The 14,261-nt window shown below is 49.7% G+C and overlaps 1 non-coding gene across 1 annotated transcript; it reads left to right on the top strand.

Moving 5' to 3' along the window:
• Positions 1-396: 396 nt before the first annotated feature.
• Positions 397-523, top strand: LOC115283113. Its single transcript, XR_003904922.1, has one exon. It is a non-coding gene; the product is annotated as a small nucleolar RNA SNORA25 (small nucleolar RNA).
• Positions 524-14,261: the final 13,738 nt, after the last annotated feature.

The raw sequence follows: 14,261 nt of genomic DNA, 5'->3' as shown, positions 1-14,261 counted from the left end.
ACCTAAGCCGAATTCAAGAGTCAGATGCCTAACTGACTGAGCCACCCAGCCGCCCCCAAAACTGTATTTTAATTACTATAAATGTACACAGCCCCCACTTGTGGTTAGTGCCACCTTCCTGGACAGAGCAGTGAGAGATGGAGTTGGATATATTTCTTTCTACTGAACTTTTGGAAATCTGGTGTCCTACATTTGGAGAGCATCTTTGTTGGTTTGCTATCTCAGATTCCACAGTAACAGGGCCACTTTGGCTCAAGATTTCTGACACTTCCATGCCACCCACCAAATTCTTTCCCATGTGTCCTCAGAACCTAATTGAGGAGAGCATTTACAGCAGTGTTTACATGGAGAAAATTTGAGCACATACTGAAATCTGATAACATTAAGAAATTACTTAGGTCATTTCAAAGAGGGATTCGGGAATTAAAACCAAGAGCTCTTAATTCTATGACCAAATATTGATGTTTTCCACAGGATGTAATAGTTACTCAGCAGCACCATGATTTCCTGAGGAGATATAAAAGTTTAAAAATTACTAAAATTGCATGCTGTGGTATTCACAGATAAAATAATGTGCTGTCGGTAATTTGCTTTAGATAATGGAGTGAGGAGTTAACAGAGGAAATGAGATTGGTCGATAATCGTTGAAGCCTTGTGATGGGTTCATGGGCTCCCTTAGATTAGTCTATTTTACATGTGTGTACTTTTTTAATTAAAGAAGTTAAGAGCTTTAAACAAGATGGGAAAGTGCTTCTATTATATCAGGTAGAAGGGGATAAAGGGGCACCTGGATGGCTCAGTTGGGGGAGCATGCAATTCCTGATCTCAGGGTTATGAGGTCAAGCCCCATGTTGGGTGTGGAGCTCACTAAAACAAACAAACAAACAGATGTCTAAAAAAAAAGAAAGAAAGGAGGACAATAAGCAAGCGACAAAAGTCTAAGCATACAATAAAATGAGGAAGTCACACAAATGGAAGGAAATACGCAGCATAATGTAGTGATTAGAGTCCATATGGCGGAGTTCAGATCCTGGCTGGAACCCCGACCTGGTTTCGGGAATTTTTTTAGCTTCGCTCCACCTCCATCTCCTTTTCTATGAACTGAGGATCATTCTGAAATGTACCTCTTAAAACTGCAGTGGAGAGGAAGGGAATCTATTTACGAAAATACTTAGCCAGCATCGGGCATGCAAGTCCCATCACTTGTATCTGGGGCATAGATTCACAAGTGACTGAAACTCTTACCACCACCTTTCCCAATTTTTCATAAAAAAGATGTCTTCCCTTTCTATTCAAGGAAAAAAAAATGTTTTGTTTTGTTCTGTGTTTTAAAATGAAAAGAACAGTTCCTTCCATTGCTACCTCTGTGTTCTGAGAAATTGCTAGGAAAGTAAGGGAATAATTTATCGGATGTTCTAAACTTTAGCAAAAGGAGAATTCCAGCTTGTGTCTGGATATGTGGAATTCCCCGTGAAAACCCTGTGTCCTGGCCTTGGGGATGTGTGTTAGGAAAACATCATCTAGAAGCTTCCTCTGGTTTGGAGGGTGGGGAGGAGGGAGGTGAAGTGGGGTCTTGAGTCTGTGTTAGTCCTGACCCAAAAGCTTTCCACACTGACAGACGTTCTCCTTTCTATTTATTTATTTTTAAGTTTTTAGAGTTGATTAATTTATTTTTTGAGAGAGGGCACAAGCAGGGGAAGGGCAGAGAGAGAAAAAAAGAGAGAGAGAATCCCAAGCAGGCTCCACACTGTCAGTGCAGAGCCCAATGTGGGGCTCGAACTCACGAACTGTGAGATCACGACCTGAGCTGAAATCAAGAGTTGGACACTTAAATGACTGAGCCACCCAGGCACCCCTATTTTTTTAAGTAAACTCTATACCCAACATGGAGGGGGGTTGAACTCATGACCCCGAGATCAAGAGCCATATGCTCTATCACTTGAGCCATCCAGGCGCCCCTGATAGGCTTTCTTTGCAGGAGCGGTTACACATTCTTTCCTTTCCATTAGATTTGCATCTTTTAAACAACATGTGCCCTTCCATTGACACTGCTGCTTACAAATCTCCTCCAAGTGGCAGTGATAGTTATGAAATTACATTTTGCTTCTTTCAGTAACATGAAAATCCTGCCTTATCCATTCCCTATACCCTTTGCTTTGGGAGATAGACCTGTAAAGCCATAAAGTTCTCTTCTCTATGTTTGCTCAAGAATAATGACATTGTCTTCCATTATCTGCTCTGGACTCTCACACAAAGGCTGTTTTCCATTTTCTCCTTGACTATCAGTGCCAGTAGGTCAACTGAAACTACTAAACTGGAGGGATGGGAGGGAGAATATTCGCTTGCATCACTGAACTGCCCGAGGAGGAGGGTTAGCTTCAGGCATGGTTAGATCCAGGTGCTGCCATGTTTTCAGGAGCTTCTCTCTCCACCACCAGGCTCAGCTTTCTGCTATGTGACCTCATTCTCACTCTCCTTAAAGCAAGGAGGCACTCAGCAGCTCCAAACATATCGTTGGTCATCTTAGCCTCTCGAATAGAGAAAGAAGCACCCCTCCCTCCCAGCCATTTGCGCAAAGTGCCATGACAACCCACATTGGCCCAGATGGGGTCATGTGTCCACCTCTGAACCAGTCATTGAGTCTTTGGTGACTTTTTTGGTGCCAAAAGATGGGATCAACCCCCTCTGGCCACATAGACCATGGAAGAAGATGGATGGTGTCCCTTCCAAGATAAAGAGTCTGTTGACAGAAGACAGCCGGCGGACTCCAAGCAGACAACAAATGTTCACTCTGCACCCCATAGTGAGCTTCTTCCGATGCCCTTCGATGGCATTGGGAAATCTGCCAAACAACTTCTTCTCCAACTCTGTGGCACTCTCTGTCCTTCGCCAGTGGCCCCACGTTCCACTGTGTTTGCCTCTTTCTTGCCCAGGAAATGAAATCTCTCCAACACCATGGACATCACCAGCACCTCCAAGATCCTTTCTTTGTCTTCCAAAGTCACAGCCATCCGCTGAAGGAAAATGTGGACTACCCCCGCATCCCCCAGCCCCACCCCGCCAGCCCGTCAGAGGCCCTCTCAGAGCTGCCAAACTTCCAGAGACACAGTTCAGACTTCCTCTGACCACACCGTTCCTCTGCACGTGGATCAGAAGGAGGTGCTGCCTGGAGATTCTTTGCGAATACCCCATCCCATCCTGCACCTGGGCTCGAGAACTCCCAGTGTGCCGCCCCTGGTCTCAGAGGGAATCTGCTTGCTCTGGAAATGCACACGTTTGTTGGTTTGTTTGTTTTTCATCCAGCATGGCTGCCTCTCTCCATATGTAGGCACTACAGTTCCTGGCATGGCACAGAGGACACACCGTGTATATTCAATGACCCACGCCCTGTTTTCCTTCTTGCCCTATCCAAGGGCCCTCGAAAAAGCCCAAACCAGACCAAACAAACAACAACTAAGCTGAATTCCGAATCAGGAAAGAGATCCTGGGTCTTCATCTGAAATGCATTTTTCAAGCCAGGTGGCGGGGTATATGAATGCTTATGGACTCACCGTGAGCCTTCTGAAATGTTTCATACGTTAAAAAATGTGCGGGTTGCCACTGCATGCTGACCAACCAAAAAGCTAATCAGATCGTGTCCCAACCCGCGTGGCTCCCCACGGTCCGTAGGAGGATGACAGACTGTTGGCACGTGAGGTCCAATCTTCCTTTTCCGTATCTATCAGCGGCGGAGCGTGTCCCGACCCAGTCCCCCACCAAAACAGTTACTATGTTGAAGCTCTAAGTCCTGGTGGGATTTTAAAAATGATTTTTTAATGTTTATTTATTCTTGAGGTGGCGGGGGAGACAGAGCACGAGCAGGGAAGGGGCAGAGAGAGAGGGAGACACAGAATTCGAAGCAGTTCCAGGTTCCAAGCTGTCAGCACAGAGCCCCACATGGGGCTCAAACTCATGAGCTCTGAGATCATGACCTGAGCCACCCAGGTGCCCCAAGGAGATTATTTTCGAAGGTGATAGTGATAAGGTTTTTTGAGGTGATGGTGGGGTTCACGGGGCCCAGAGCCAATGGCCAAGAAAGAATTCTTGAAGACATCTTGGGTGCAAAAAAAGTGATTTTATTAAAGCACAGGGACAGGACCTGGGGGCAGAAAGAGCTGCCCCGGGACCCTGTGGAGAGGCGGGTTATATACATGGGAGCTGGGGGAGGTGAGGTCCAGCGGAAGGTTCCAAAGGACTTTCCTGTGCTAAGGAAGACTCCCGGGATCCTGGAGGCCAGGCTCCTGTCGACTCAGGTGGTTTTTCCCTCTAGCAGAGCGCTCACGTAACCCTCCAAGCAGTTCCTGGAGAAACCGCTTACTCCGCTGCCACGAGCATCTGCCCAAGGGCTGCAGGTTATAAGGAGATTTAATTTCACCTGCATTTCCTTCTTGCCTTTGCCTCCAGCATCGCTTGGAGGGGTGATGTGAGGCTCCAGGAAACTGAGTCTATAGGTTTCTGGAGATGAGGCTATTGATAAGATTGGCTTTTTCTTGCAACTTACTAGGACGTTTGTAAATTAATAGACCCACGTCCGTCAGTTAACCATTGGTTTTTCCCTTTTCCTTTGTCCTTAGGCAGCCAGGAGTGGAACAGCACACATGTCCCACCTAGGCAGTGGGGGCGTTTCTGGCCTCTCAGTTTGCCTTGTGCTCCTTCATCAGTAGGGTTAAATGAGGTCATTGGAGCAGAGTCCCCATGATGGAATTAGTGTCCCTAGGAGTAGAGGACGGGACACCAAAGCAGGGACACAGTGAGAAAGTGGTTGGCTGGCTGCAAGCCGGGAGGGGAGTTCCTCACCAGACACTGAACCTGCAGGCACCTTGATCTTAGACTTCCCAGCCCCCTCCTCCCCACCCCACCCCCGTGGGCAATAAGTGTCTGTTGTTTAAACACCCAGTCCATGGTACTTGATTGTAACGTCCCTAGCTGACAAAGACCTCCTCCCCCCCTCAGCCATGGCTTCAGAAACCTTGAATCATTCCTAGTTTGCTACATGAACTATGTTCTCTATCCACTGGGTGTTTTGGAGTCCGCCTTCTCTCCCTTTTTTCACACAGATACCTCCTATTTACTCACTGCATGTGTTTGTGGAGGCTAACACAGAGGTCCCAGAATGCAATAGCTTAGAAAGCATAAATTTCTCCAGGCAGCGGGCTGGCTCAGTTTGCAGTGCACACGACTCTTGATTGCAGGGTTGTGAGTTCAAGCCCTGTGTTGGCCATGGAGCCTACTTAAAATTTTAAAAATATATTTTAGGGGCACCTGGGTGGCTCAGTCGGTTATGCGGGTGACTTCGGCTCAGGTCAGGATCTCATGGTTTGCGGGTTCAAGCCCCACGTCAGCTCTGTGCTGACAGCTCAGAGCCTGGGGCCTGCTTCGGATTCTTTGTCTCCTTCTCTTTCTGCCCCTCCTCCTCTTGTGCTCTGTCTCTCAAAGGTGAATAAATGTTAAAAATGTTTTTAATATTTTAATTAAAAAGAGGATATAAATTTCTTTTTGCTCCAATAGTGGTTCTGAAATAAGCTTGTCCACGTGAGCGGGAAGCTCTCTGTTCCTAGTGGTCATTTGCAGACCCAGGCTCCTTCCAGACATTGCTCTGCCTGCCTCCAGACCCTCACCGTCCCCTGCATGACTGAAGCTGGGTCCCCTCCCCAGGCAGGGTCCACCTGCAGGAAGAAGGCACACAGGGATGCTCTGAAGTCCAGACTCAGAAGTGGGCCCTACCATTTCCACTCATTCTATTGGTGATAACTAGTCACATGACCACAACTAACTGCTAGGGATGCTGGGAAATGTAGTCCCTAGGTAAGCAGCCATGTGCCTGCCTATAATTCTCCTCTAAATGGAAGAACAAATTTCAACAAGCAACTGAACTTTGGACCTGGACTCCTGAATGTCCTTCTCTGTCCTGCCCTCCCTGTCTAAGTCAGATGTCCCTCTTGCAAACACCTAGGGCATGACACAGCAAATATTTCTGAAGTTGCTTACCTCTCCCCTTCCCCCGGTTCCCTGACAAGATGATGAGCATGTTGCTGAGGCTGCACAAACTCAATGCCTTGAACATTCTGGACATTTTGAGTAAACGTATGGAGGACCCACTACTTAACTTGCAGGCCCCAGTACAAGATGAAACTGTGGGGCCCCTTGTCAAAAGCAACTCAGATTTTTTTTAAAAGATGTACATATTTATTTTTGAAAGAGAGAGAAAGTGCAAGTGGAGGAGGGGCATAGAGAGAGAGAGAGAAAGAGAGACAGAGAATCCCAAACAGGGTCCACACGGATTGTCTGGATCCTGATGCAGAGCTTGAACCCACAGACCTCGAGATCATGACCGGAGCCAATGTCAGGCGCTGAACCGACTGAGCCACCCGGGCGCCCCAAAAGTGACTAAGAACTCAACGATGACAGCAGCGACCTGGAGGCGGGTCCCTGGGCACCTGCACAAGTCGTGTGCCCGTGTCACTGGCCCCGAAGGCACGAACAAATAATGCAACTGCATTGCATAGCCTGCGTCACCCCCCAGAAGAAAAGCCACACATCTGTCGTGCCGCCCAATGCAGGGAGTCCGGAGGTGAGTCAGACGGTGCTTGTGAGCAGCCGGGAACCCACCTCTGCGGTCCAGACAGGTTGAACTTGATAGAGGCCACGGGGATGGTGAGGGGCTTTCCCAGGCTCCACTGCCTCGTCCTCTGAGAGGTGGGGACACGGCGTCCTGCCTTCCCCTCCCTCACCCGCCACCGTCACCTGTCACCGCTGCAGAAGCGGTCACCATGGCAGTTTTCAAGCTGCATCAGAGACTCTGGGGGGCGGGGGAGAGGGGGCTCTGAAGTCCCCAGCAAGCTGCTCTCCAGCATCTGCTCAAACACCTCCAGCGACAGAGAACTTCCTACCTCCCCGGGCGGCTCCTTCTGTCTCTGACAGCTCCGAGGATGGAGCTCTTCCCAGAGCTGAGCCAAAACCTCCTTCCTCGTGACTCCCCCACCACCACGGGCTCAGAGCCTCGCAAGAACTGTGAGACGCACCGGTGCCCTTGGGCGTCCAGGGGACCCCGATGCTCGCCCAAAGGCCCAGGTTGTCCATTAGCAGAAGAGAGACAGATTCGGGGCCACAGATGGACTGCATTGGGCCCAGGCAAGGTTAATTGGTATTATTATATTTTTTTTTTGGGGTGGGTTGCCAATGCTGAAAAATATGGAGGGTTCGTACAAAATGCAGAACCGAAGTCTCCAAAACGTGAAAGCTCTGGCAAGACCGGGCTCATACTCGCACCGTCCTACCTGCCACTCAAGATACTGAAGAATGGAGACGGATGGGGCACTGCCGCTGTCTGTCACAGCCTGCTGCTTGGGATCCGTGACACCCAGGCCTGTGCACGTAACCTAATGTCAGAGCCATTACAGATGTCGAAGTGCCCCTCCGCGCCACCGAAGTAGCCAATGAGCTGTAAACCCAGATTTTTAAATTGGTTCCCGGAAACGTTATTTAAGAGGTATGACTCCTTTTTTTTTTCTTTTGCCGATGTTTTTCTTCTCCCTGCTTAGAATGCAGAGGTGATGGCTGGTGTCCCAGCAGCAACTTTGTGACCATGAGGCAACCTTGAGGATGGGGGCCACATATAAGAATGTTGTAACACACAGATAGCAAGATCCTGATTCAGCAGGGATGAGAGAACTGCTCCATCAGCTGACCTTCCTCCTAACTAAATAAATAGAAACACAAACATATGTTGCAGAAGCTACTCTTTAATAGTTGTTATTAGCAACTACAGGCAGTCCCCACCTGGTGTGTGTGTGTGTGTGTGTGTGTGTGTGTGTGTGTGTGTAGTCACTGCCTTTTCTTAAGTTTTTATTATAGAAAACTTTCAATGTATACAAACATAGACGGACTAATATCCACATGCAAAAACATTAGCGGAGACTCCTTACCTCACATCACACCCCAAAATTAACTCAAAATAGATCATACACCTAAATACACAAGCTAAACCTATAAAACCCTTAGAAGAAAACACGAGTAAGTCTTCACAAAGTTGGCTCAGACCATCATTCCTTAGATATCACATAAAAAACCATAAGCAATGGAAGAAAAAGTAAATGACATGTCATCAAAACTTAAAACTTTTGTCCTTCAAACAACATAGTCCAGAAAGTGAAAAGACAATCCGCCAAACGGAGGTGAATTTTTGCAAATCATTTTCCTGGTAAGGGACTTGCAACTCAATTAAAGGTATGTTTTAAAGCCTCGTTTGAAAATGTGCAAAGCAGGGGCGCCTGGGTGGTTCAGTCAGTTAAGTGTCCGATATCGGCTCAGGCCATGATCTCATGGTTCATGAGTTTGAGCCCTGCTGCGGGCTCTCTGCTTCAGTGCGGTGCCTGCTTGGAGCCCTCTGTCTCCTCTCTCTGCCTCTCTCTCTCTCTCAAATAAATAGGTATTTTTAAAATATGAAAAAGACTTGAATAGACATTTCCCCAAGGAAAATATACAAATGGCCAATAAGCACAGGAGAAGATGCTCAGCATCATTAGCCGTCAGGGAAATGCAAATCTCAATCACCAGAAGATGCCACTTCGCACCCACTAGGATGGCTAGAATCAGAAATAACAAGAGTTGGCAAGGATGTGGAGAAATTGGAACCCTCGTACCCTGCCGGTGGGAATGAAAACCGGTGCAGCTGCCGTGGGAGCCAGCTTGGCAGGACCTCAAAACGCTATACATAGCTTCACCATGTGACCCAGCCCCTCCACTCCGAGGTGGGCGTCCCACAGAGCTGAGAGCAGGGGCTCCAACAACTACTCTTTGATTTCTAATTTTTTTAATGTTTACTTATTATTGAGACAGAGAGAAACAGAGCATGAGTGGGGGAGGGGCAGAGAGAGAGAGAGACACAGAATCCAACGCAGGCTCCAGGCTCCCAGCTGCCAGCACGGATGCTGACGCGGGGTTTGAACCCACAAACCGTGAGATCATGACCTGAGCCGAAGTCGAACACTCAATCACCTGAGCCACCCAGACACCCCTCAAATAGCTCCTTTTATACCCCTGTTCACAGTTGCATTATTCACAATAGCCCAAAGGTGAAAACAACTCAAAGGTCCATCAATGGACGACTGGATAAACAAAGCAGGATCCATCCACACAATGGAATGTCATTCAACAGTAAGAACGAAACGCGGACGCGAACCACACTGTGGATGAACCTGGAAAACGTTCTCCCAAGTGCAAGAAGGTGGTCATGGACGATCACATATTATGTAATTGCACTTCTGTATGAAGCGTCCAGAACAGGCAAATCGGTGGGGACAGAACGGAGCTTCCTCGCTGTTGGGACTCACCCAGAGGAAGAAAGGCAAGTAAGGGGCTGATGATGAGGACAGGGTTTCTTCGGGGGTTGATAAAAACAGTCTAAATCCAGCTGGTGGTGATGGTTACCCAAATCTGTAAATAGACTGCGGATTTGGATTGTTCGAATTTGATGGTATGTAAATTACATCTCAGTAGATCTGTCTTCAGTGGGTAGAGCGTGCGACTCTTGATCTCGGGGTCATGAATTTGAGCCCCAGGCTGGGTGTAGAGATGACTTAAAAAATAAAATCTTTGAAACAAAATCTGTTTTTAAAAATAGACTGGTGAAAAGAACTCTCATTCACCTGCTCCAACTTCGAGAATTGTTTACTTGAGGCCAGTTTCTTTTCATCTGTATCACGCCCCCTCCCCGCCCCCAGGGCTCTCCCCTCCCCACGTTTTTTTGAAGCAGATCCCAGCACCTTTAACCCAGATTTTAAAACAGGAAAGTCCAGTGGCGAGGTCACCAGCCGCGTGTTTCCTGGCCGTGTGGCACCCACGCTGGGTCCTCCGGCCTCGCCGGACGCGTCACGAATGAGGCAAACCCCCCTCTGCTTACATCTTCTGACGTTGACCGTTAGTGCCCAGCTGTCCGCAGAGGGCATCCTGATGGAGCTGCAGGTATCTGAGAAACAGTGTTAGAAAGTCTCTCATCCTTAATGAAAGCCTCCCGGGAGGCCCAGAGGCCTTCTGGAAGCCATATGTAAATTTAAATCTGTTCTAGGTGAGGAAGGATTGCAGGAGGAGGTATTCATTCCCAAGGGAGACCCCGACGATACTGAACAGATACCTAGGGACGCCTGGATGGCTCAGTTAGTTAAGTGTCTGACTTCAGCTCAGATCGGGATCTCACAATTCAGGGGTTTGAGCCCCGCGTTGGGCTCTGTGCTCACAGCTGAGAGCCTGGAACCTGGTTCAGATTCTGTGTCTCCCTCTCTCTCTGCCCCTCCCCTGCTGGTGTTCTGTCTCTCTGTCCCTCTCAAAAATAAATAAACATTAAAAAATTTTTAAAGAACGGATGCCTGCTGATAAGGCTGACCACAGCTCTCCACTATCTTGGATCCTGACTCTGTTCCCCTAAGAAATGCCTCCTCCCCCAAAAGTTCATGGGCCACAGCATCGTTCTCCTGACCCTGGGAGGGGGCTCTTACCTTCTACCACCCGGACTCCCCCCCTCCCCAGCTCCTCCCTGCAGCACTCTGCTGCGTGAGCCCCGTTTAACTCCTGCCCCGAGCCAGGTCCTTCATGCAGAATTGGATCCAAGGTCTTCACAAAGTCTTGGGCTCGGACCACCCCCACCCCGGGCTTGCGTTCAGTTCCTGCCTCTGACGCTGGCTCCTGCATGACGTTCAGCACCATCTCTGAGGTGTCATCTGTGAAATGGGAATAACAGCTCTTCCTTATTCACTTAGGTAGGTTGGAAGGACGGCATGAAGGGGCTTCACCCGGCACCTAGTCTGGGGCGCCTGCGTGTCTCAGTCGGTTAAGCTTCTGACTCTTGGTTTTGGCTCAGGTCATGATCTCACAGTTGGTGGGTCCCAGCCCCGCCTAGGGTTCTGTGCACTGACAGTGATACACCTGCTTGGGATTCTCTCCCCGCCTCTCTCTATGCCCCTCCCCCCTCAAAATAAATAAATAAACTTAAAAGCAACAACAACACATTAGGCATCTAGTTCAATGCCCCACCGGAAACAGCCAACCCGCCTCTGCCCGCCACCCTTTGTTAATAAATGTGAAACTGGTTAGATCTTATCTTCACAAGCAGGGAACATCAGGCTTCTTAAATGGGTGGTGTTTGGGGGGCCGGCTGGCTCAGGCAGGAGACCCCACGACTCTTGGTCTGGGGCTGTCAGTTCAAACCCCACGTTGGGTGTAGAGATGACTTAAATAAACAAAACTTAAAAAAATAAACACATGGGTGTTGTTTCTCTTTTAAGGGACGGACTCATTTGTCCTTCTAACTGTGCTACTTTTCTACAACAACCATCATCATCACAAGCCTTTACTGAATGTTTGTTCTTCAGCCGACACTGTACCGGGGGCCTTTACCATCTTGCCCCTCTCTCTCAGCCTCACTGTGGGTCAAGTATCCTCCTAGAGAACAGAAAACTCAGGTTTGAGGTCAATTTATTCACCCAAGCTCCCACAACTAGCAAATGCTTGGGTCGGGACCCCAAGCCCACCTGCCCGGTTCCAGAACCTTCTCTGAGCTGCTTCCCTCCTTCCTAAAGAGGGTCTCCAGTCCCAGCTACAGGTTCTGGACTCACGAGAGTCGAGGATCCATCTTTGTCAGTGAGACAAGTGCACCAGATGCTTTCTGGCTCCGAGAGCCATTACCAAGTTTTAAAATCCTCCTCCAGTCCTGACTCTCCTCTGCAGCCTGGGCTCCCGGGGTCCCGGGTGTCCTTGTTGGCATTCTGACTCCCACGGGTGTCTGATTCTGCTGCCTCCTCCTGGGCCTGGCCCGTGGCGTCTCCTTAATGACGGGTCCCCAGCTGCTGGCCTGATGGCTGGGCATCCGTCCTACCTAGACCTCCCAGGGCCTGACTGCTGTGACCTGTCCGTCTTGACCTGCAGGGCTTGACCGCTGCAGCTGGAAGCTTCCAGAATGGGTCCCGAAGATCCTGGGGCCCTGGTACCCCCCAGGGACACCTAAGGAATAGAGGACCACGAGGTAACAAGAAGTAGGGGCGCCCCAGGGGCTCAGTCCCTTAAGCATCCCACTTCAGCTCAGGGTGTGATCTCACGGTTGGTGAGTTCAAACCTCGCATCGGGCTGTGTACTGACAGTGCAGAGCCCACTCTGTCTTCCTCTCTCTTTGCCCCTCCCCTGCTCACATTCTCTTCCCCAGCTCTCAAAAATAAACATTTGGGGCGTCTGGGTGGCTCAGTCAGTTAAGAGGCCGACTTCAGCTCAGGTCATGATCTCATGGTTCGTGGGTTCTAGCCCAGCATGGGGTTCTGTGCTGACAGCTCAGAGCCTGGAACCTGCTCCGGATTCTGGGTCTCCCTCTCTCTCTGGCCCTCCCCTGCTCACTCTCTGCCTCTCAAAAAGAAATAAACATTTTAAAAAATTTTTAATTAAAAATAAATAAATAAGCATTAAAAAAAACAAGGTAATTGGAAATGACTCCTGAGATAGGCCAAGGAGACTGACTTCTGTCCCGCTCAACACGGTCCCTCTCCCTCACTTCCTCCCACTCTGTCTCTCTCTCCCTCCCTCTCTGATGCTTACAAGCAGCCCCCAGGAAAGGCCCGTGAAACCAAGAACCACCGGGGCCCCTACAGCAGCCAACAAGGAATTGGTCCAACAGCCCATAAGGAACGGACTCCTGCCAATGATCAGGGAACGAGCTTGGAAGCCATCATTCCCGCCTCAGATGGCCTCATCCCCGGCCAACATCTTGGTTGAAGACTGTTGGACGCCCCGAGCCAGAGGATGATACAGCTTAGCCTCGCTGGGATTCCTCACCCACAGAAATGGAAAGATAATGTGAGGCTCAAGTCGTTAAGTCTCAGAGTAATCGTTAGAGACCAATAGGTAACGGAACCACGGCATTACGTGCACACCTTCTCAGTGCCTTAACCTGCCAGCACCAGGTTAAAGGGCACTACTGAGCACTCCCAGGGTCTCTTCTGCCCTGGAGTGCGGGGGGTTGCTTTTCTTCTCCAGCTCGATTTAGGAAGGTTTCCCTGCCCTGTGGTTCTGTTCCCTGGTCGGGGGGTCATGCAGAGTCAGATCCGCGCTGAACCTTCAGGCTCTGTGGCTGCACCCAGCGTCTCACGCCAGGCTAGACTCTCTCCCAGAGCCCCAAGGTCTCTCTGTTAAGGGTCCTCCTTCCTGTGGCCTCGCCGCCCGGTTCACAGCACACTCCTGAAAACGGCTGGCTGCTTCCTTCTCTGCAGAAGTAGGCAGGTAAAGGGCTGGGGGACCAGCAAGACGTCACAGGTGAGCTGAGCATCCTCCAATGTACCAGCGTGGGGCCTGAGCCTCCTCTAACTCAGATCAAATGTCCTGTGGCCCCCGCATGCACTGCTTATGCAGTTTTGGGCAAGTTGATTAACATCTCTGAGCCCTGAGTTCCTCGTCAGTGAAACAAGACTGATAGTCACACCTCCTCGTAAGGTTGCCAGGGGGATGGAACGAGGTGGCACAGGTAACACACTCAGAATGGTGGCTGGCGTTTAGTAAGTGCTCGATAAATGTTATTTCCATTGACTAATGGGTGCCATCATGGTGGGCATTCTACATACATTCCTGCACCAGGTCCAGTGTGTCTCTTACCCTAGCGTCATTCTTCTCTCCCTTCTCCCCTGCTGTTAGAAGTCGCTTCTCCTGTTAGCTTTTTGGATAATCCTTTCCCCCGGGCTGTTTCCGGGTGAGAGACAGCCATGGCCCAGATCCGGCCAGTGAGATAGAAAGGGAAATCTGCGGGAGGTGTCTGGGAAATGTTTGCTCCTTGGTAGGAGAGATGTCTGAAAAGAGTCCTCTGCTTTCATGCTTTGGGTGCTCTGGTGTGAAGACGAGATGCCAGGGGCTGAAGCAGCCCTCTTGCCACCATGAGGGAAGAGCCACACGGGCTGCGGGGACTGGCGCTCAACGCCTGGAGGTTAGCGATCGCTGACGCACTGATCCTACCCTGGAGCTGGCCTGCCTCTTGCCTTCCCATTGGCTGGAACAATTCAGTTCCTTTCCTTTGAAAGCTACTGTAAGTCTTGCTTTCTGTTACATACAACCATGAGTATCGTAAGTGCCTTAAAAGTAGCTTAGGGGACATCTGGGTAGCTCAGTTCGTTAGGGGTTTAGCTGCAGCTCATGATCTCACAGCCTGTGAGTTCGAGCCCTGCGTCAGGCTCTGGGCTGACAGCTCAGAGCCTGGA

The sequence above is a fragment of the Suricata suricatta genome, chromosome 17 (assembly GCF_006229205.1).
Source record: "Suricata suricatta isolate VVHF042 chromosome 17, meerkat_22Aug2017_6uvM2_HiC, whole genome shotgun sequence".
Lineage (NCBI taxonomy): Eukaryota > Metazoa > Chordata > Mammalia > Carnivora > Herpestidae > Suricata > Suricata suricatta.
The sequence above is the reverse complement of the archived record's forward strand: the minus strand, read 5'-3'. Positions and strand labels throughout refer to the sequence as shown.